Source organism: Heterodontus francisci, chromosome 31 (assembly GCF_036365525.1).
Source record: "Heterodontus francisci isolate sHetFra1 chromosome 31, sHetFra1.hap1, whole genome shotgun sequence".
Taxonomy (NCBI): Eukaryota; Metazoa; Chordata; class Chondrichthyes; order Heterodontiformes; family Heterodontidae; genus Heterodontus; species Heterodontus francisci.
The window spans coordinates 49,803,575-49,826,021 of record NC_090401.1 but is presented as its reverse complement, the minus strand read 5'-3'; the positions used below and the strand labels follow the sequence as shown (position 1 = coordinate 49,826,021).

Below are 22,447 nucleotides of genomic sequence, written 5' to 3'. Positions count from 1 at the left end.
AGTCTAGTATTTGTACAGGACAATATTTATCAAGAGAATTAAGTCACGTCTGCGTTATCCAGTCAGGTCCATTCACTGGTTTAATATTATGTGCAATGGAAACATGGTGCCGATCTTAAGACTACCTGCCCAGCAGAAACTGGGTGAGTGAGCAGTTAAAACTGAGCAGGTTAGTTACATACTCAAAATTCACCCATTTCCCATCACCTGCTGAGGTGCCTGCTTAAAGAGGGCATAGGCCAGATGCACTTTTACAAATAAGGGTCCCATCAGAAACCCATTTTGATTTAAAATCCAACCCCACCCCCCCCCCCCACCACCATACAACATTTTGGAGCTATAAAAAAATGGAAACTTTTCAAGTTGTAAAGAGTTTGTAAGTGGGGCATGCCTGCAGTCAGTAAATGGGGCCCCATGCTATGTACAAATGCCCTGGGCAAAGATATTGCAAGAATATATCTCCAAATTGGTAGATCACACCAAAATTAATGAGAAAGTCTTTTTAAAATTAGTTCATGGGATGTGAGTGTTTCTGGCAAGGAAAGCATTTGTTGCCCATCCCTAATTGCCCTTGAAGGGGTAGTGGCGAGCCACTTTCTTAATCTGCTGCAGTCCATGTGGTGTAGGTACTGTTATGAAGAGAGTTCCAGGATTTCAACGCAGCAAAAGCGTTCCAAGTCAGAATTGTGCATGGGTTGGTGGGGAACTTGCAGGCAGTGGTGTTCCCTTGCGTCTGCTGCCCTTGTCCTTCTAGATGGTAGAGGTCATGGGTTTGGAAGGTGCTGTTGAAGAAGGCTTGGAGAGTTACTGCAATGCATTTTGTAGATGGTACTGCTGCCACTGTGTGCTGGTGGTGGAGGGAGTGAATGTTGAAGGTGGTGGATGGGGTAGTAATCAAGTGGGTTGCTTTGTCCTGGATGGTGTCAAGCTTGTTGAGTGTTGGAGCTGCACTCGTCCAGTGGAGATTATTCCATCACACTCCTGACTTGTCGATAGCGGATATGCTTTGGGGAGTCAGGTGAGTTACTCGTTGCAGAATTCCCAGCCTGAGCTGCTCTTGTAGTCACAGTATTCATATGGCTTGTCCAGTTAAGTTTCTAGTCAATGGTAAACCCTAGGATGTTAATGATGAGGGATTCAGCAATGATAATGTCATTGAGCGTCAGATGGTTTGATTCTTTCTAGTGGAGATGGTCATTACCTGGAACTTGGGTGGCACGAATGTTACCGGCCACTTATCAGCCCAACCCTGAATGTTGTCCAGGAATTGCTACACACAGGCATAGACTCCTTCAGTATCTGAGGAGTTGCAAATGGTGCTCAGCACTGTGCAATCATCAGCAAATGTCCCTACTTCTGATCTTATGATGGAGCGAAGGTCATTGATGAAGCAGTTGAAGATGGTTGTACCTTCCTTTGTGCTAGTTGTTACTCCAACCAGTGGAGAGTTTTCCCCCAATTCCCATTGTCATCAATTTTGCTAGGACTCCTTAACACCACACTCAGTCAAATACTGCCCTGATGTCAATGGCAGTCACTCATCTCTGGAATTTGGCTGTTTTGTCCATGTTTGGACCAAGGCTGTAATGAGGTCCGGAGCCGAGCGCTCCTGGGAGAACACAAACTGAGTATTGGTGAGCAGGTTATTGCTGAGTAAGTGCCATTTGATAGCACTGTCAATAACACCTTCCATCACTTTGCTGGTGATCGAGAGTAGGGCAGTAATTGGCCAGATTGGATTTGTCCTGCTTTTTGTGAACAGCATCTACCTGGACAATTTTCCACATTGTCGAGTAGATGCCAGTGTTGTAGTTGTACTGGAACAGTACATGCTTGTGCAATTTTGTGCAACTAGAATGAGTAGAGGTGGCATTTTTAGATAACTGGTCCAGTAGGTGGCAGATATATTTCAAAGTAGAGATGTGATTCGTAAACTGAGTTAAAAGAGGGAACAAAATGTTACATGCAACGTCCAGGCAGCATGCCATTCAGGAAACAAATGTAGGTGTTAGTCAGGATCAGCTTATCAAATCAACCAATACTTAGATGGAGTGAAAAGAAAAATTAGGGGGGAAAAAAGCACTGGGTTAAATGAACAAGTGGATGGAGTGTAATTTAAAGGAGGCTGCTGCATAAGGCTTTGGGCAGATCCCATGTGGGTTACTATGTGCAGTTTTAGTAGTCCAGTCATATAAAGATTACTACCTTACATCAGTGGGCACAGAAGGGAGTATCTAAGATGTTTTCAGTTAGTAAAAAGGTAAGTTATAAGGAATTAGGCCTAATGTTAAGGGGTACCCCCACATTTTTTCAATATGGCACCAAGGAAGAACAAATACACAGCAAAGTTTAAACTAAAAGTCATCGCATATGCAGAGCAGGTGAATAATCGTGCGGCAGCAAGAGAATTCAAAGTATCAGAGAAGAATGCCAGCGATCAGAGAAAGCTTTTCACAAGTTCATGAAGATGCCAAAGAATAAAAGTGCCAACAGGGGAAAGCCTGGCAAGTGGCCGCAATTAGATGGTAAAGCTGCAGAATGGGTCAATGACATCGCCAGAATGGATACATACAGTTGGATTTTACCAGCCCCTGACGTAGGGGGTTGTGGCGGAGGGGCCCGGAAAATAAAGGATTGCTCAGGTCGGGAAAAAGAACCCGCCCTGAGCCCGAGTTGACCCGACCATCCCTCAACTTGCCTTCCAACTGGGAAGCTCCACAAAGCTGCAGCGCATGCGTGATGACATCATAGTGACATCACTCGCTCACTGCGCAGACTCAGTCTCGTCCTGGACTCCCAGCTCAGCTAAGTTTTTTATTTTTAATACTTACCAGCAGAACACTTACTGTGTGTGTCCGGCCCCACCCGACCCTGAAAGCCAGACCTGACCTGAACCCGACACGTCGTCGGGTTTGAGTTGGGTAGCTTCCGGGAGAGGCCCGCCACACTCCCCGACACCGGGAAGGCCCCTCCCCATATTACTGGCGGTGGCGAGGCCTCAGAATGACACCCCCCACCACTTGGCGGCAGGAGCCCAATTTAAATATACAAAGCGCTACTTACCTTGCCTCATTATGGATCTCACTGCCTATTACTCAACAGTTCAGCATGTTCCGGTGAACAGGTGTCCATCACGTGCCATCCCGTTCCCGACTAATAAAAGCTGGTGGGACAACAGTTGCAGTCCTCGAAGCCTGTGAAGGTAAGTCTTGCGAGATGGATCTTGGGGAGGGGAGATGGTATTATCAAGGGCACAACTTTGCAGGCATCAAGGGAGATGGGAGGGAGGATGATATTACTGGGGGCACAATTCTGCAGAGGTGTAGGGGGGTGGGGGGGGGATGGTCTTACTTGGGGGCACAATTCTGCATACAGGTAGGGAGCTACTGCGTACCCTCCCTCCGTAAAGGGGGGCACTCTGCGCCATTGAATGTTTGTGCGAGTGAAGAAGCAATGGCACTCCGGGAACCCTTTGTGTGGGGAGGGTGCCATAAATGGTAGGCGTGTAAAGGTAATCTGGCTGGTGGGCCAATCGATGCAGCTGCTACAATCTGAATGTGGTCATGCTGTGCCACTCTTAGTGGAAACTAAGATGGGCAATGCATGAAAGCACCTGATGTACCAGTCAACATCATTCTTTGCCCTGTTAGGTACCTTCGAAGAAGTGAAGGAACAGAGTTTAACTGCAACTTGAAGATGGGGATGGTACACCCTATATTCATTGATCTGCTTGTCATGAGGAGCCATATGCGCTGCAGGCAAAACCAAAAGGTAGGTGCAACTCACGTAGAAGCCCCCGGTCGTGAGAGCAGCAGCCCTCAAGGAAAGCGCGCCACTACAGATCGCCGCGCATCTACAGGTCCCACATGACATACCTGCAGATGTCAGAGGTGACTGCGAATGTCGAGAGAGGCAGTGACACATCTCTGTGCCCTGTTCAACAATGAACTGTAGCCGATGGGTTTCGGTGGACATCCTTTGCCTGTGGCCCTCAAAGTGACAGCGGCTTACATCTCTGCAGCATTTCAGGAGCCCACCAAGGACCTTTGTGGGGTCACACAATCAGCAGTGTACCATTGCATCAGGGAGGTCATCGATGCCCTGTACCGGAGGGCAGGTGACTATGTCCACTTCACGATGGATCCTGAGAGCCATGCCCAGAGGCCCATCGGTTTCAGCTCCATCACAGGATTCCCACAAGGGGTCATAGACTGCATCTATGTGGCCATCAAGACTCCCGCCGGGTGACCAGCTGCATATGTAAACAAGAAGGGCTTTCACTCGCTCAACGTACAGCTAGTGTGTGATCACCGGAAACGCTTCATACAAGTCTGTGCCCGCTTTCCAGGCAGCTGGGATGACGCCTTCATCCTGCGCCAGTCCCAGCTGCTGTTGCTGTTCAGTGAACTGGCTCACATCGAGGAGTAGCTTCTTGGAGACATGGCTCCTGACACCAGTGAGACACCCCACCACTGATGCAGAGGAGAGATACAACGCCAGCCACGGCACGACAAAAGCCACCATTGAGCAGGCGATCGGCATGCTGCAAATGTGCTTCCACTGCCTGGATAGATCGGGTGGTGTCCTGCAGTACAAACCAGAAAGGGTAGCTCATATTGTAACTGTTCGCTGTGCTCTGCACAACTATGCACTCAATAGGGGGGAGGCCTTGCAGGTTGAGGAGAGACGTCAGCAGGACTCCCCCTCAGACGATGAGGATTTACAGCAGGAAAGACGCATGGGATGACAGAGATTATCCAGGTGCTGCGTGCAGGGTGGGCAGCGAGCAAGGGATGCACGGCAGCACCTTATTAATCAAAGGCTCTCCAGGCCATAAACAACACCATGTGCTCTGCAAGCCACACAGCAACCCCGTTCACTTGTTGTGCAGCAGTCCACATCTGCAACATCTTTGTCTCCACTATCACTGGCGGCAGCATACTGAGCATTGTCCATGTTACTGCATCCGTGGAGACGCACATGAGTAATGCTGGCATGGCAATGATGTTATTCCACACATTGGCAATTCTGATGTAAAGGGTAGAGACAGGAGCGGTACATGTTGGCCCACATCATAGAGTCATAGAGAGTTACAGCACTGAAACAGGCCCTTCGGCCCAACGAGTCCGTGCCGACCATCAACCACCCAGTTATAGTAATCCTACATTAATCCCATTTCCCTCTCACATCCCCACCTTCCCTCAATTCTCATACCACCTACCTACACTAGGGGCAATTTACAATGGCCAATTTACCTAGCAACCTGCAAGTCTTTGGCATGTGGGAAGAAACCAGAGAACCCGGAGGAAACACACGCGGTCACAGGGAGAACTTGCAAACTCCGCACAGGTAGTACACAGAACCAAACCCGGGTCGCTGGAGCTGTGAAGCTGCGGTGCTAACATCCTTCACACAGTAAAAACAACACACGTTAGTGAAGAACATTTAGTGAAATAACTTTTTACAGTGTAATGTCACCCGTCCAGACCCATTTGTGTCACGGTGTTTTTCTAAAACGTTTGCGAGTGCTCCTTCGCGGTGCCACCTCTGCGCTAGCAGTCTGACTGGAGGAAGGCAGCTGATCTGCTTGTCCTTTGGCTGTGGATGACTTTATCGGTCGTCCTCTGCGCGCACGAGGCATGGAGGGCCCCAGCTGGCTGGGGGAATCCTGCATCAATGCAGAACTCTTCTCAGGCATCGTGACTGCTGGAGCTTGACTCAGCGGCGGAAGGGCTGGCGTCCACATTGGAATCATCTCGAGGGGGGACCCTAGATATGGCGCGCAGGCTCACCTCCTCCATCTCAGGGCTCATTTGAACCTCTGTGCTCTTCTGGGAAGGACCAGGGGCAGGGACAGTGTTCATGCCAGTGGTCCCTCTCTCGCCTTGCCACTGACTTGAGGATCTGATGGCCTCAGCGAGGGATTGTAGGTCAGTGTGAATCATTGGAATCTGGCTCTCCAACAGGGCCACCATCCTCTCAATGGATGACGCTATGCGCTCATATGCCTGGGACATGGCAGCTGTCATGGCTTGGATGGACTCCCCCATCTTCCGCTCAAGGCTCATGCTCTGTGCTGTCGACAACAGAGGGTCATCAGTAGCCTGGGGCTCAGCATGGGCCTGGCCACTCACAACCCTCCAACTGTCAGCGGTGTCAGCTTTCTCAGCCTCAGTCAGCTGCTCGGGCACGTGTGCAATGCTTTTACCAGCTTGTGAACTACACTCTATGGCCGATCACATTCCCACTGAGGTGACTGTATCTGCGCTGGTGGAAGGTGCAGAAGTGTCATGGGACGCTGCTTCCTCGGACGATGTCCCTTCCTCTGAGGTGGGGGAGGTGTCGTTGGCTGCCGGGGTCGATTCAGAGCGTTGACCTGCAAGGTACAATGAGAAGAACACAGTCAGTCTTAATGTTGCATGTGCGACGATTATGATAGCATTGTCTTAAACAATAACAATTTCACAGTGATCATTGTGTATATCAAATGGCTATATGTTCACGCAGGACCCCGAGCTCCAGGTCACTGAATGAGTGGTCCACATGAATTGCGGAAATTTCCAGGGCCTCCTCTTCAGCGTCTGTGAGCATTCTCAGATCTGGCACTCTTCCACCAGGCTTGCCTCCCTTGCATTGTGGGTCCTCTTAGTCTGGAGGAGCAAGGAGACAGATAATAAGCATGGCAGACCAACAATACGACACATGTCACAAGAGAGGTGCTGGGCACAAAGGTTGGGGATGCTTGGTATGCACTACTGAGTGAGCCACTCAAGTATGTGTCATGTTTTGTCCAGCAGACAAGGGTAAGTTCTTTCATGCATACAGTCATTGATTTCACATCATTCCTCCCTGCCCAACCTCCATGTCTTGGCATGGCAGTGACACACATGTGCCACTCTGTGTGGGCACACCCAGGTTCAGTGGAGCCATGATACAAAGTGCCACTTACTTTTGTGGAGCGGAGCAGATCGTTCATCCTTTTGCGACACTGTACCCAGTTACACAGGATGGCCCCAACGTTACTGACCTCCTCTGCCACCTCCAGCCAGGCTGCCGTGATCAGGCGGGAGGGCCTTTTCTTGCCGCCGCTGGGGAAGAGGACCTACTGCCTTGCCCGCACAGCCTGGAGGAGAATGAGCAGGGAGGCATCACTGAACTGTGGGGCCACCCTGGAATGCCCCTCTGTCATCTTCTGTATTTGAGGTTGTGCAAAAAGTGAATATCTTCTTCAGGAGCACAAAACTTCATATCTTCTGTCTGAAGCTTCCTTCTGAGACTTTCAAACACTACTGCTGGACTGACTGCCCTTTTAATAGGACCCCAGCACTTGATGCTTAGCTGGAAATCCTGCCCCCCTCCACGTCATTTCGTGAAGGGGGCGCGTTGTGTCTATTATAAAGAGTTAAAACATTGTTACTTTGAGCAATACGTTGCAGAACCTACCAGGGAACAGGCTATTTTAGATCTAGTAATGTGTAATGAGGTAGGATTAATAAGAGATATCGTAGTTAAGGATCCTCGAGGGGGTAGCGATGACCACAAGGTTGAATTTCAAATTCAGTTTGAGGGCAAGCAACTCGGGTCTCAAACCAGTGTCCTCAACTTAAACAAGGGCAATTACAGAGATCTGAAGAAAAAGTTGTCTAAAGCGGGCTAGGAAAATAGACTAAGGGGAAGGTCAGTGTATGAGCAGTGGCAGACATTTAAGCAGATGTTTCATAATGCTCAGCAAAAATTTATCCAGGTCAAAAAGGACTCGATGAGAAGGATGAACCACCGATGATTAACAAAGGCAGTCAAGGAGACTTTCCAATCAAAAACTAAGGCATACAAAGCAGCGAAAACTAGTGGTAGGCCAGAGGATTGGGAATTTTAAGGAACCAGCAGTGGGTGACTAAAACCCAATAAAAAGGGAGAAAATTGATTATGAAAGTAAATTGGGAAGAAAGATAAAAACAAACAGCAAGAGCTTCTACAGGTATGTAAAAAGAGTAGCTAAAGTGAGCGTGGGACCCTTGAGGATGCGACTTGAGAACTGATAACAGGGAACAGTGAAATGGCAGATAATTTAAACCAATATTTTGCATTGGTCTTCATGGTGGAGGACACTATTAACATCCCACAGATATCAGGTAAGCAAGGAGCTAATGGGGGGAAAGATACTCTAACAGTCTCTATCACGAGGGACAAAGTATTTGACAAACTCATGGGACTAAAGGCAGACAAGTCGCCAGGACCTGATGGCCTATATCCATGGGTTTTAAAGGAAGTGGCTGCAGAGATAGTGGAGGTATTGGTTGAAATATTCCAGAACTCACTGGATTCCGGGAGGGTCCCAGCGGATTGGAAAATAGCATATTGGGGATAATGTATTAGCATGGATTGAGGATTGGTTAACTCAGAAGACAGAGAGTCTGGATTAATGGGTCTTTTTCAGCTTGGGAAGACGTAACTAGTGGAGTGCCACAAGGATCAGTCCTAGGCCTCAATTATTTACTATATTAATGACTTGGAGGAGGGGGCAGAGTATATCTGAATATATCCAAATTTGCTGACGATTTAAAAATAGGTGGGAGGGCATGTTGTGATGAGGACATAAGGAATCTGCAAGGGGATATAGAAAGGTTGAGTGAGTGGACAGAAACTTGGCAGATGGAGTTTAATGTAGGAAAGTGTGAGGTGATGCACTTTGGTAGGAAGAATCAAAAGACAGACTATTATCTAAATGGAGAGAGACTTCAAAAAAGTGCAGCAGAGAGAGATCTGGGTGTTCTTGTGCATGAAACACAAAAAGTCAGCATGCAGGTGCAGCAAGTAATTAACAAGGCAAATGGAATTTTGGCCTTTATTGCTAGGGGGTTGGAGTTTCAAAATAGGGAAGTCTTGTTGCAACTGTACAGGGTGTTGGTAAGGCCGCACCTGGAGTACCGCGTACAGTTTTAGTCCCCCATATTTAAGAAATGATATACTGGCATTGGAGGCAGTTCAAAAGAGATTCACTAGGCTGATTCCTGGGATGAAGGGGTTGATTAATCAAGAACAGCTAAATAGGTTAGGCCTTTATTCATTAGAGTTTAGAAGAATGAGGGGTGATCTTATTGAAACGTACAAGATTCTGAGGGGGCTTGACATGGCAGATGTTGAGAAGATGTTTCCAGTAGTGGGAGAATCTCAAACTAGGGGACATAGTTACAGAATAAGAGGACACTCATTTAAAACCCAGATGCAAAGGAATTTCTTCTCTCAGAGGGTAGTGAATGTCTGGAATTCTCTACCCCAGAGAGTTGTGGAGGCTAGATCACTGAAAATATTTAAAGAGGAGGTAGATAGAGTTTTTGAAATATCAGTGAGTTGAGGGCTATGAGGAGCTGGCATGAAAGAGGAGTTGAGGTCTGGGGCAGATCAGCCATGATCTTATTGAATGGCGGGGCAGGATTGAGGGGCTGAATAGCCTCCTCCTGCTCCTATTTTTTATGTTCTGAGGTAGAGACTTCTTAGAGATGGGAGTAAGAAGGAATTTGCTACCTCCAATAATGCAAATTTTCCTTTCCAGCAGTCTTTTCCTCTTTAGGCAAAACACAGCCTGTCAGCCAATGTAGATTTTTTGCTGAAAGAGACAAATTCTTCCTTCGGGAGAGCACGCTTCGCTGGTCTGCCAGTTCAAACCGGTTCTAGCCAGTCTACACACAGTCAAACTGATACAGTGCGGCATGTGATCTCTCTCTCTTGCTGTTGCTTAGGAAACAGGCTTGCAGCTCACACACTGTTCCCAGAAAATATAAAAACTGCTCTCAAGTCTTAAAGGCATACAGGCCCCCTTCAGTTTTTAAACAGAGAAAAAAAAACACTTCCATGACACCTCCTCCCTTGGCCGAATGGAACACGATTCTTAAAATGCGTTTCAGTATAATGCAAAACAGAAACTGAAAAAACGCTCAACATATTTTCCGCTTTTAAGCCCCCATTCAATCTACTCGTAATTAATAGAATTTTTCTTTGTACCATCATTATTCATGTAACTTAAGGTTAAATGTGTGACAAAGCGTCAGTGATAATATTGTTTATTCCCAAAATATGTACAATCGTCAAATGATAAGGCTGCAATAACAAATTCCATCTGAATATTCTAGCATTTTGACTTTTAAATTTTTCTACAAATGTTAATGTGTTATGGTCAGTGTAGATTAGTGTTTCTTTATATTCTTGGCGGACATACATTTGAAATGTTTAAGAGCCAGCAATAGTCCTAATGTTTCTTTTCCTACAGAGGAATACTTTTTTTGGTGGCGATTTAGTTTTCTTGAAAAGTACCCTACTGGTTTTTCTATGCCCGATTCGTCTTCCTGCAATCGAACTGCACCAACTCCCAGGTCGCTAACATCAATCGCTATTTTGAAGGGTTTAGAAAAATTTGGAGCAGCCAATACTGGTTCATTAGTTAAGATTGCCTTTAGCTTTTCAAAAGCCTCCTGGCATTCATCTGACCATAATACTTTTTTTTGTAACAAATCGGTTAATGGAGCAGCTACAGCACTAAAATTCCATACAAACTTCCTGTAGAAACTATACATTCCTAAGAACCTCACGATTTCACATTTAGTTTCGGGAATAGGGAACTCTACTAAGGCTTGTACTTTTGCCGTTCTTGGCAATAATATCCTTGTCCTACTATGTGTCCGAGGTAAGTTGCTCTTGCTTTTCCGAATTTGTTTTTTGCCAGATTTATCACTAAGTCCACTACTTGCAGTTTTTTTAAACAGAGTTTTTAGCTGGTTTAAGTGTTCTTTCCAGGTGTTACTGATTATTAGTACATCATCCAGATACACTACACAGTTGGGAACACTGGCAACCACCTGATTCATTAATCTTTGAGAAGTGGCTGGGCATTCTTTAGCCCAAATGGCATCACGCAGCACTGATAAAGACCGTCTGGTGTGACAAAAGCTGATATTTTCTTAGCTCAAGGAGTCAAAGGAACTTGCTAGTATCTCTTTAACAAGTTGATCTTTGTAAGAAACCTAGCACTGCCCACTCTATCAATACAGTCTTCTAAGCGAGGAATTGGGTAGGCGTCTGCCTTTGTTACTGCATTGACTTTTCTGCAGTCTATGCAAAGTTGGGTTGACCCATCAAGTTTAGGCACTAAAACTACTGATGAACTCCAACTGCTTTGACCAAGTTCAATTCAGTTGTTTTCCAGCATGTTACAACCAGGTGAGAAAGGGGTCTAGGGGTTCCCTCTCAGCCTTTTCCTGGTTTGACCGGAATAGGGTTTAATTTTTAAAACACCGTGTTTTTAGCTTCCCCTCAGTGAATCCATGTTCACTGCTCCCCAAATGTAATGGCAAAGAAATCAACCAGACAGGTTTTCTTAGATTTAAACAAGAAAGGTGTAAGTTTATTAACCTTAAAACTCTAATTCAGTTAAAACTACTAAAAATACGTGACACGACCCCCACACTAGCATGCATACACGATAAACACAAATGCAGATAGAGACAGAAAAGGAGAAAGAATCAAGGGAAAAGGTTTGAAGCAATAGCTGGAGTTCATTTACTGTCCTTTGAGTTCGATGTAAAGTATTTGGTTGCAGTTAAATCTTGCTGTCTCGTTGGGACCCAGTACACACTTTCAAACAGGTTTCGATGGTTTTCTATCTTCTTGCAATCGAGTTGCAGTCTCTGTTTTTTGTGAGAGAGAGAGAGACAAGGAGATGCTGTCTCCTTTCAGGTTCAGTTGCATTCTGACCTCAAACTGTTCTGTGAACACAACTCAAACCAAACCTGGGCCAGCAGACCAGTCATGTGACTAGCTCTTTTTTTCGGGAAAATCTGCCCGGCGAGGTTTTGTGGATTCTTTCAATCTTAGTAGACATCTTCAGTAGGGGGCTGGAATGCTGACCTTCACACACTCAATGTCTTTTGATCAAAATCCATTTGGTTAATTGAATCAGGGAGTAGTTCCATTGTCTTCTCCATTCTCTTAGAAAGCAAATGCTTCCAGCCACTGTCCTTTCAGAATGCAGGTGCAGCCATGTTTTCAGTCCAGTAAGAGTTTAAAATTAATGTTCCATATGACAAAATTAATATGCCTCATTCTTGGCAAATGTGGTTTTCCTCACAAGCATGTATTGGATTTCTGCTTTTACCTGAGCCTGTCTGTACAGACTTAAGCAGTAAGGATGTTGTCTTATAGGAATCGAGTCCCCTATATCCATATTATGTGTGGCTAAGGTTGTACATCCTGGCTTATCCCTACAGACTCTTTTAAATGTGAAAAGCCTGGTTGGGTCTTCACGTTGTTTTGCATCCAAGTGCAAAAGCATGTTGTCCAATTTTCCTAGCCATTCTGTATTCGCTAACCGGATAGCTGCAGGTTCAATCGGAGGATTGTCTAGGCCTCCTTTGGCCTCATCCGCACTATTCTTTTCCTACTCAACAGTCCCCATTACCTGACATACCTGTATTGGCTTATTGTTCTTGTGCGATAATATTGATTTAACATATTGATATGACAAAACCGATTCTTCTTCCAGCGATCAGTGGTGTCAATCAAGTAATCTACCGTACCCATCTTTTGATCACCTTATATGGGCCACTGAACTGTGCTTTTAATGGTTCACCCTGTAATGGTAACAATACCAATACTTCATCCCCTGGTTGAAAATTGCGGGTCTTTGCATTCTTGGCTACCCATTTTTTCATATTGGCTTGGGATGCTTTAAGGTGTTCCTGAGCCACACTGCAAGCTTTCGTGAGCCTTTCCTGAAACACAGAAAAAAATAGTCCAGTATTGAAGATTCATTCCTTTGTTCTAAGAAACTATCTTTGATGAGTTATAGAGGAACTCTTACTTCATGTCCATAATCCAATTCAAAAGGACTGAAACCTGTAGACTCATTCGGTGAATCTCTCATGGCAAATAAAGTCTAGCCCTTTATCCCAGTCATGCAGATATATGTGACAGGACGTTCTAATCATTGTTTTGAGAGTTTGGTGGTACCTCTCTAAAGCTCTGTGTCTGTGGGTGATATGCTGAAGATTTCAATTGTCTGATACCCAAATTGCCCATGAATTCTTGAAATTAGAACCCTGATCCGACTGAACTTCAAGTGGTAATCCATATCTCGTAAAGAATTGGTTTAACGTTTCTATGACTATTCTAGCAGTAATAGTCCTCAAAGGAATGGCCTCTGGAAATCAAGTAGCCATATCCATGATAGTAAGTATGTATTGATGTCCTGCTTTTGTTTTTGGCAAGGGTCCTACACATCCTATCAATACCCCACTAAATGGTTCCTCAATCACTGGTATGGGAATTAGTGGTGCCGGTTTTATGGGAGGTTGCGGTTTTCCCACCATTTGGCATATATGGCATGTCCTAAGTTGCCTCACGACCTTTGTAAGGCCTGACCAGCAATAATGTTGACTTATACGTGATATTGTATTCCGAATTCCCTTATGTCCTGCAAAAGGAATGTCATGTGCTTACCTTAATAATGCCTGGCAATATTTAGGTGGTACCACTATCTGTTCAACAACTGTCCAGTCTTCATCCACAGGTCTATGAGGCGGTCTCCATTTCCTCCTCAAAACCCCATCTTCAATATAATAACTTTCTGGAACTCCTTTCACCTCAGCTTCTTTCAGAGCCGACTGTGCTATTCTGTATAACTCTGGATCAGCTTGCTGTGCTGCAATGATAGAAGATCTGTTAAACATCTCACTTGGATTATCTAAATCCCCAAATAAGGTTTCAGGTGCTCGGCTATCTGTTTGTGGTGCCAATTTTACCTCCGACAATGGATCCTGTTTAGCCATTGCTTGGGTTACTACACAAGCAGGAAATATTCTTGGAACTTGTTCCTGTAGTTGTTCCATTTCTTTAACTTCACTTGGTTTCTCCGTAATTATAGTAGAAACTGATACTTTTGATCCGGCTAAATCATTTCCTAGGAGTAGATCAATTCCCTCTACTGGCAAACTATGGTCACTCTCTAGATGTACTTTACATAACGGTATGGATATATACACCCCAATTCCATTAAATAAAACTTTAGTGTTCAGTGCACTCTCTGGTGGAAACATTATACCTTTCCCCAGCAAATGTATCTGGGTTGCTCCTGCATCCCTGAGTATAATGGTAGGTTTTCCTGCTTCACTTAAAGGATATGGAATCACTTTTCCCTTTGACAAGAATTCATTATAACACTCGGGTATCTTATTCTTAATGTCTCCACTCACTTTAGTTTTTAGTGTCTGGTTTTACAGCTGCCATTAAAGCTACAGCCTGGTCTGCAGTACTCTGTCAGAACTCCTTTCTCTGCAGTAGCTATGTGTACCCCAACAAGTCCTACAAGGTTATCTCGCAATTTCCAGTATTCAGAACAAGATGACCCATCTTGTGGCAATGATAACACTTCGGTTTGCGAACCTCACTTCTACCCTCAGTACCTTCTTTTCTGGCCTGAGGACGTGATCCTGAGGCATTCCCAGCTGTTCCTTCTTGTCCCAGGCTACTTGCCTTTGTTTCACTCTCCCGCTTTCTATCCTTCTCGGGTTTATGGGGGTGACGGACAAAAGGTTTTGGCTTATTCACAAGCTTAAAATCATCAGCAATTTCCGCTGCTTGCCTAGTTTCTATAACTTTCAGGTTATCTCCATGAGTTCTCACTACTGAAAGGATAGAATTTTTAAACTCTTCCAAGAAAATCAATTCTCTAAGGCTCTCATACGTGGTTTCCATCTTTAATGCCCATATCCTACGGTCAAAATTAATTTGCTTCACCCTCCTAAACTCTACATACGTCTGCCCAGCCAATCTCCCTAAGTTCCAAAACTTATGACGGTAAGCTTCAGGGACTAACTCATATGCAGCGAGAATAGCCTTTTTTGTGATCTCATAATCTGCAGAAGCCTCTTCATGGAGCATGGCATAAACTTCATGAGCTCTGCCCATTAACCTGCTTTGCATAAGCAGTGTCCAGCTTTCCTTTGGCCATTTCATTTGTTTGGCTATCTTTTCAAAAGATATAAAACATGCCTCTACATCCCTTTCCTCAAACTCAGGGAGAGCTTATATGAATTTAAACAGCTTTTCGCTGCGTCCTGGGCTGGATTCAGATTCTTCTTGACCAGAATTTTCCTTGGAGTCAAGACTACCCCTTTGTCTTAGTTCCATCTCTTTTAATCTAAGTTCCCTCTCTTCCCTTTCACTTTCTCTCTGAGGTTCAAGTTTTCTTATTGCTATTTATTTCTCTGTTTCCTGTTGAAGCCTAAGCTTTTTCATTTCTTGCTCCTGCTCAAGTTTTTTCGTTTCTAACTGAATTTTAGCCAATTCCACTGCATCACTCTCTGACTTACTATCTTCTTCTTCCTCTTCTTCCAATTTTAAATGCTCTGCTTTTTTAGCACCTGATTTCAACTCTAACCCCAATTTTGCTGCCAAATCTTTTAGTTATTTTTTAGTTAAAGTTGTCAAGTCACTGAGGGACACATTCTCCCTTCCCAGAAAAACTGCTGCAACTGTTAATGGCATTCCGATGGTACAGCCTTTACCCTATTATATATGAAATTTGGTTCCTTTTATTTTTTTTCTTTCAAATTGTTACTTCCCTTATAATTCATGTAATTGGCATTGGATTTGGGTCCCGAATGATCAAGCCCCCAATTAATGTGTTACAACCGAAGCAGGAGTAATGCACTGTCAATTCAGTTCCATTACTCCACAGGTCATAGCATATTATTAAAGTTTCCTACCTACCGGAAATTAGCCAAATTAAACACTTTATTAACCCCCAGAATAAAACACACCAAACCAGGTATCTTTAGACAACAACAAATTAACTGTTTATTAATAAACTAAATCTTAAACAATACTGAGATAAATCTATGTCTGAAAAGACTTTATAACTTCTTATTCCTCCTAACCCTCATACACACACATATATTCAAAAACCGGTTCTAAAATGATGTTTTAAATTAGAGCTGTTTCTTCGAAATAATAAAACAACGGGTGGGTTACGTTCCTGATTCAGTGAGGTGCCCCAGAGTCGAGTAGTCAGATGCCATTCAAAGTCTCCAGGCAAGTCTGATGAACAGTCTGTAATGGATAGGTGTTCACAATACTTTGGCTGCAGTAGGCGGCACACAGATCTTTTGACAAGGAGTATAACAACAGGTCTATTTGGATTTTGGATTAGCAGACTATCAGTAGAAACTTTACTGAGTTTCCAGAACTTCCAGAACACAAAAGGCAACAGAAAGTCACTCCTGAGGCAGAGATTTCTTAGAGACAGAAGTAAAAAGGAATTTGCTACCTCCAGTAATACAAATTTCCCTTTCCAGGGGGCTTTTCCTCTTTAGGTGAAACACAGCCTGTAGGCCAATATAGATTTTCTGCTGAGAGACAAATTCTTCCTTCCTTCAGGAGAGCATGTTTCGCTGGCCTGCCAGTTCAAACCGGTTCTAGCCAGTCTTTACATACAGTCAAAATGACACAATACGGCATGTAATCTCTCTCTCTTGCTCTTGCTTAGGAAACAGGATTGCAGCAAACACACTGTTCCCAGAGAATATAAAAACTGCTCTCAGTCTTAAAGGCACACAGACCTTTAGTTTTTTAACAGAGAAAAAAAACACACCCATGACAGCACACAACGAACTCCCACAAATAAAAATGTGATAATGACCAGAAAATCTTTGAGGGATAAACATTGGCCAGGACACCAGGGATAACTCCCCTGCTCTTCTTTGCAATAGTGCCATGAGATCTTTTAAATCCACCCGAGCGAGCAGATGGGGCCTTGGTTTAACGTGTCATCTGAAAGATAGTACCTCAGTCGGTGCAGCATTCCTTCAGTACTGCACTGGTGTGCCAGCCTTGATTTGTGTGCTCAGGTTCTGGAATGGAGCTTGAAACCGGAACCTTGTGACTCAGAGGCAAGAGGGCTACTAACTGAGCCACAGCTGACACTTCACTCATTGCCCACTTAAATTTATTCCATAGTGCTAGAGGATCTTTCGGATTTCAAAAACGCAGCAATAGCAAAAAGCGTTCTAAGCTGAGAAGGCAAAAACAGAAAGTGCCAGAAATACTCAGTAGATCAGGCAGCATCTGTGTAGAGAGAAACAGAGTTAACTTTTCAGGTCTATGACCTTTCATCAGAAGCTGAGAAGGCGGTGAATACAGAATTGCATCTGATAAAGTATTTTCACATTCAGAATCGTTATCCAAAAGAGCTCATTCAATTGCTGCATACTCAAATGTAGAATACACTTTCTGGTCACCATTCGATTTGGTAACAGCAGATCCTGAAACGATTTTGCACTGTTACGACCCCGGTGAGAAAGAGCCCTAGGGTTCCCTTTCAGCCTTCACCTTGACTTACTGTAACAGGAATTAATTTTAAACACACTGTTTTTAGCTCCCCCTTGGTGAATCCTTGTTCACTGCTTTTCAATTACAAGGCAAAGAAACCAGCACAAACAGGCTTTCTTAGGTTTAAAAGAGAAAAGTTGAAATTTATTAAACTTAAACTCTAATTCGATTGACACCTACGGATACACGACACGCCCACACTAGCATGCATATGCGATACACACATCCAAATAGAGACAGAAAAGAGCAGAAGAAATAAAGTGGAAAAGTTTGAGGCAATATCGGACGAGTTTTTGTGACGGGTCTTCGAGCTCACTATAGAGTCCTTGATTGTAGGTACATCTTGCTTCTTGTTGGAGCCCAATATTCTTCTTAAAGATTGTTCGCTGTAGGAGACTTTTCTGTCTTAGGGTTCATGTGTCTTCAGTGGATTCAGAGACTTGTGAGAAAGAGATGGAAGCAGGCAGACAGGAAAGGCTGTGGTGAGCCAGCCAGCCTGGACTTCTCAGTCCAGGAGCAATCTGCTTTCTGCCCAAACTGTTTGTACAAATTCAAAAAACTCAGGTTGCCCAGCAGGTTAGTCAAGTGACTAGCTGGTTTGACCATGTCCATTTGTGTATTCGGCCATCTTAGCAGTCAACCTGGAATGCGAGCTCCCCCACCTTCAACGTCTGGTGATCAAAAGTCCATTGTGGGTTGAGTATGTCCGGGAATGACTGCTTTGTCCTTTCAAACACTGTCTGTTAATATGCAAATGTCTTTTCTGGCCACGGCTGATCTGTTTAACAAGCCCTTTCTTCACTCCACTAACAGTTTAAAGTCAATGTTCATGACAAAATTAATATGCCTCATTTTTGGCAGGTGGGGGCCTAGCATGACAGCCCCCTTAACAAGTAACAACAGCATTCTTCATTTCTTCAGCTCACTGTAATCATTCTTCCTCTGACTGACTTACCTCCTTGCTTACCTCTCTTCCAAATGCCTCACTGTTTCTCAAAGTGACTTGATACCTCATGGTAAAAATACTCTTGTGCGGATGTATCGTCATTGTTCAATTTGAAACAAGCTGTCAGCATAGGATTTTTGTTTGCTGCTCATGCGATGGCTTCTTGATTTTCTTGAAAGTAAACCACTTGCATGTCAGGTAAGTGTATGGCATTCTGATGATTGTATGAGATTGATCATTCATTTTGTTTTCTAACAGTCTCCATATCGCTTTGGGGGCATTAACATAATGAGCTTCTAAATATGTTGCAACTTCATCCCATACCAACTCGCTGATTTCTTCCGTGTGCAGTCTCATTTCTATGCTCGCACAGTCATACCCCTTGTAAACATACTTGTATATGTACTTTACAGTATAGATGAACAAACTTCAACATTAATGAGCGTTACATTTTAAAATTAAGTATGGGTTGTTAAGTTTTACCCGATTATCGATTTCATATTTTCCAACGTTAACTGACGTTTGTATTGCGTCTGCTATATCGGGGATAACCATCGGTGTTCTCTTCCCTTCTGTTAATAAATTCTTTGGGGAATTTTTTTTACGACATTGATCATCTTGCATACATGATGAATTTGGATTGAGAGCATTGCATCGGCCATATACCATGTTTGCTTTGACAATCTCGAAGAGCCTTCCTTGTCGCTCGAGGAATTCAGCTGTAACAATCTTGTCGAAATCATCTTTGGCCTGTATTTTGTCTTCACTGACTAAGTTTATTGATATGTGTGCATGTGAAAGTCCTCTTTTTTGAAATTCAACTACATACAGAAAAGCACCTGGCTTCCCAAGTATATTTTTAATTGTTAAATCATGAAGCAGCTCTTCTAGTTTCATGTGAAAGCCGCTTGAAACAATAACTAGCATGCATTCTGCACCTTGATAAAATTTAATGCTTTTAGCAAGTTTGGTCCGTCTTGGATTGCAAGTAAGTATAATAAATAAATCCGGCGTCACATATTTTCTTAGAATTGTCATAACATCTTGATAGTTCTGCTGCATTGCTCTCGGGCTGCCTTTACGTCAGTCTCTATTTGATATAACATTAATTAAATTTTACCTCAGTCTCTTTCAATTTTATATTATTGTCTCTCGAGTGCATACTAAACTCACCTCTCACTGTACATGTGAAAAGCTTGAACATATCCACTGTAGACGTGATCTCTTGTTTGGAGCCAAATCTAAAAGCTAAAAAAAGTTTTCATTTACACAACTCACCTCCCTCGCAGTGCAAAATGTGGCCAATAATCTTTCCAAGTGCTCCCTCCACCCATCAATTCAACCCACCAACCAAACAATTGCGGACAGACAGATCTAGCAATGTAAAAATGGGCATCCATGAGGCACTGTGGGCCATCAACAGCAGCAGAATTGTACTCAACCACATTCTGTAACCTCATGGCCTGGCATATCCCCCACTCTACCACTACCATCAAGCCAGCAGACCAACCCTGATTCAATGAAGAGTGCAGGAGGGCATGCCAGGAGCAGCACCAGGCATACCTCAAAATGAGGCATCATCCTGGTGAAGTTACAACACAGGACTACTTGCGTGCCAAACTGCGTAAGCAGCATGCGAGAGAGCTAAGCAATCCCAATACCAACTAACAGGAGGCGGTGGCTCCACAAATATCCCCATCATTAATGATGGGGGAGCCCAGCACATCAGTGCAAAAGATAAGGCTGAAGCATTTGCAACAATCTTCAGCCAGAAGTGCTGGGTTGATGATCCATCTCGGCCTCTTTCTGAAGTTCCCAGTATCACAGATGCCAGACTTCAGCCAATTCAATTCACTCCATGTGATATCAACAAATGACTGAAGGCACTGGATACTGCAAAGGCTATGGGCCCTGACAATATTCCGGCAATTGTAATGAAGACCTGTGCTCCAGAACTTGCTGCACCCCTAGCCAAGCTGTTCCAGTACAGCTATAACACTGGCATCTATCCAGCAATGTGGAAAATTGCCCAGGTATGTCCTGTACACAAAAAGCAGGACAAGTCCAACCCGACCAATTACTGCCCCATCAGTCTACTCTCAATCATCAGTAAAGTGACAGAATGTGTCATGAACAGTGCCATCAAGCGGCACTTGCTTAGCAATAACCTGCTCAGTGACACTCAGTTTGGGTTCCGCCAGGCCCACTCAGCTCCTGACCTCATTACAGCCTTGGTTCAAACATGGACAAAAGAGCTGAACTCAAGAGGTGAAGTGAGAGTGACTGCCCTTGACATCAAATCAGCATTTGACTGAGTATGGCATCAAGGAGCCCTAGCACAACTTAAGTCAATGGGAATCAAGGGGAAATCTGGTTGGAGTCATAGCTAGCACAAAGGAAGATGGTTGTGGTTGTTGGAGGTCAATCATCTGAGTTCCAGGACATCACTGCAGGAGTTCCTCACGGTAGTGTCCTAGGTCCAACCATCTTCAGCTGCTTCATCAATGACCTTCCTTCAATCATAAGGTCAGAAGTGGGGATGTTCGCTGATGATTGCACAATGTTCAGCATGATTCACAACTCCTCAGATATTGAAGCAGTCTGTGTAGAAATGCAGCAAGACCTGGACAATATCCAGGCTTGGGCTGATAAGTGGCAAGTAACATTCGCGCCACACAAGTGCCAAGCAATGACCATCTCCAACAAGAGAGAATCTAACCATCTCCCCTTGATATTCAATGGCATTACAATAGCTGAATCCCCCACTATCAACATCCTGCAGGTTACCATTGACCAGACACTGAACTGGACTAGCCATATAAATATCCTGGCTACAAGAGCAGGTCAGAGGCTGGGAATCCTGCGGCGAGTAACTCACCTCCTGACTCCCCAAAGCCTGTCCACCATCTACAAGGCACAAGTCAGGAGTGTGATGGAATACTTTCCACTTGCCTGGATGGGTGTAACTCCAACAACACTCAAGAAGCTCAACACCATCCAGGACAAAGCAGCCCGCTTGATTGGCACCCCATTTACCACCGACGTATAGTGGCAGCACTGTGTACCATCAACAAGATGCACTGCAGCAACGCACCAAGGCTCCTTAGACAGCACCTTCCAAACCCACAATTCTACCAACTAGAAGGAGAAGGGCAGCAAATGCAAGGGAATACCATCACCTGCAAGTTCCCCCTCAAGTCACACACACCATCCTGACTTGGAACTATATCGCCGTTCCTTCACTGTCGCTGGGTCAAAATCCTGGAACTCCCTTCCTAACAGCACTGTGGGTGTACGTACCTCACATGGACTGCAGCAGTTCAAGAAGGCTGCTCACCACCACCTTCTCAAGGGCAATTAGGGATGGGCAATAAATGCTGGCCTAGCCAGCGATGCCCACATCCCATGAATGAATAAAACAAAAAGACAGAAACTATTATCATAAAAGATTTTCAGATAGTGAAATTAATGTCTATCATTGTATTAAGATAGAAATTAAAATTAAAATAAACATTTCTAAAAACTATTTTTTTAAATGTGGAAGGGATGAGGATGTTTAACAGTAATTATCAAATTAGTATGCTGTAAAAAACACAGTTACACCTCATTCACCAAGGTGTAACTTTTTCAAAGGTTTTTACAGTGAGACAAACAGAAAACGTTCTCATCAATTCATAAGATTCATTGATTGCAGGCTGGGAAGTGTTGAGTTTCAAAGGGACTAGGGGGTCCTTGTTCATGAGTTACTGGAAGCTAACATGCAGGTACACCAAGCAATTAAGAAGGCAAATGTATGTTGGCCTTCATTACAAGAGGATTTGCATATAGGAGTAAAGATGTCTTACTGCAATTATATAGAGCCTTGGTGAGACCGCACCTGGAATATTGTGTGCAGTTTTGGTCTCCTTACCTAAGGAAAGATATACTTGCCATAGAGGGAGTGCAATGAAGGTTCACCAAACTAATTCCTGGGATGGAGTGATTGTCCTATGAGGAAAGATTAAATAGACTGGGCCTTTATTCTCTGGAGTTTAGAAGAATGAGAGGTGATCTCATTCAAACATACAAAATTCTTACAGGGCTCAACAGGGTTGATGCAGGAAGGATGTTTCCCCTGGATGG

The 22,447-nt window shown here is 44.2% G+C and overlaps 1 protein-coding gene across 1 annotated transcript in view; it reads right to left on the bottom strand.

Moving 5' to 3' along the window:
• Positions 1 to 22,447, bottom strand: part of LOC137347247 (fatty acid-binding protein, brain-like) — a 34,940-nt gene that overhangs the window by 3,501 nt on the left and 8,992 nt on the right. The window lies entirely within an intron of this gene.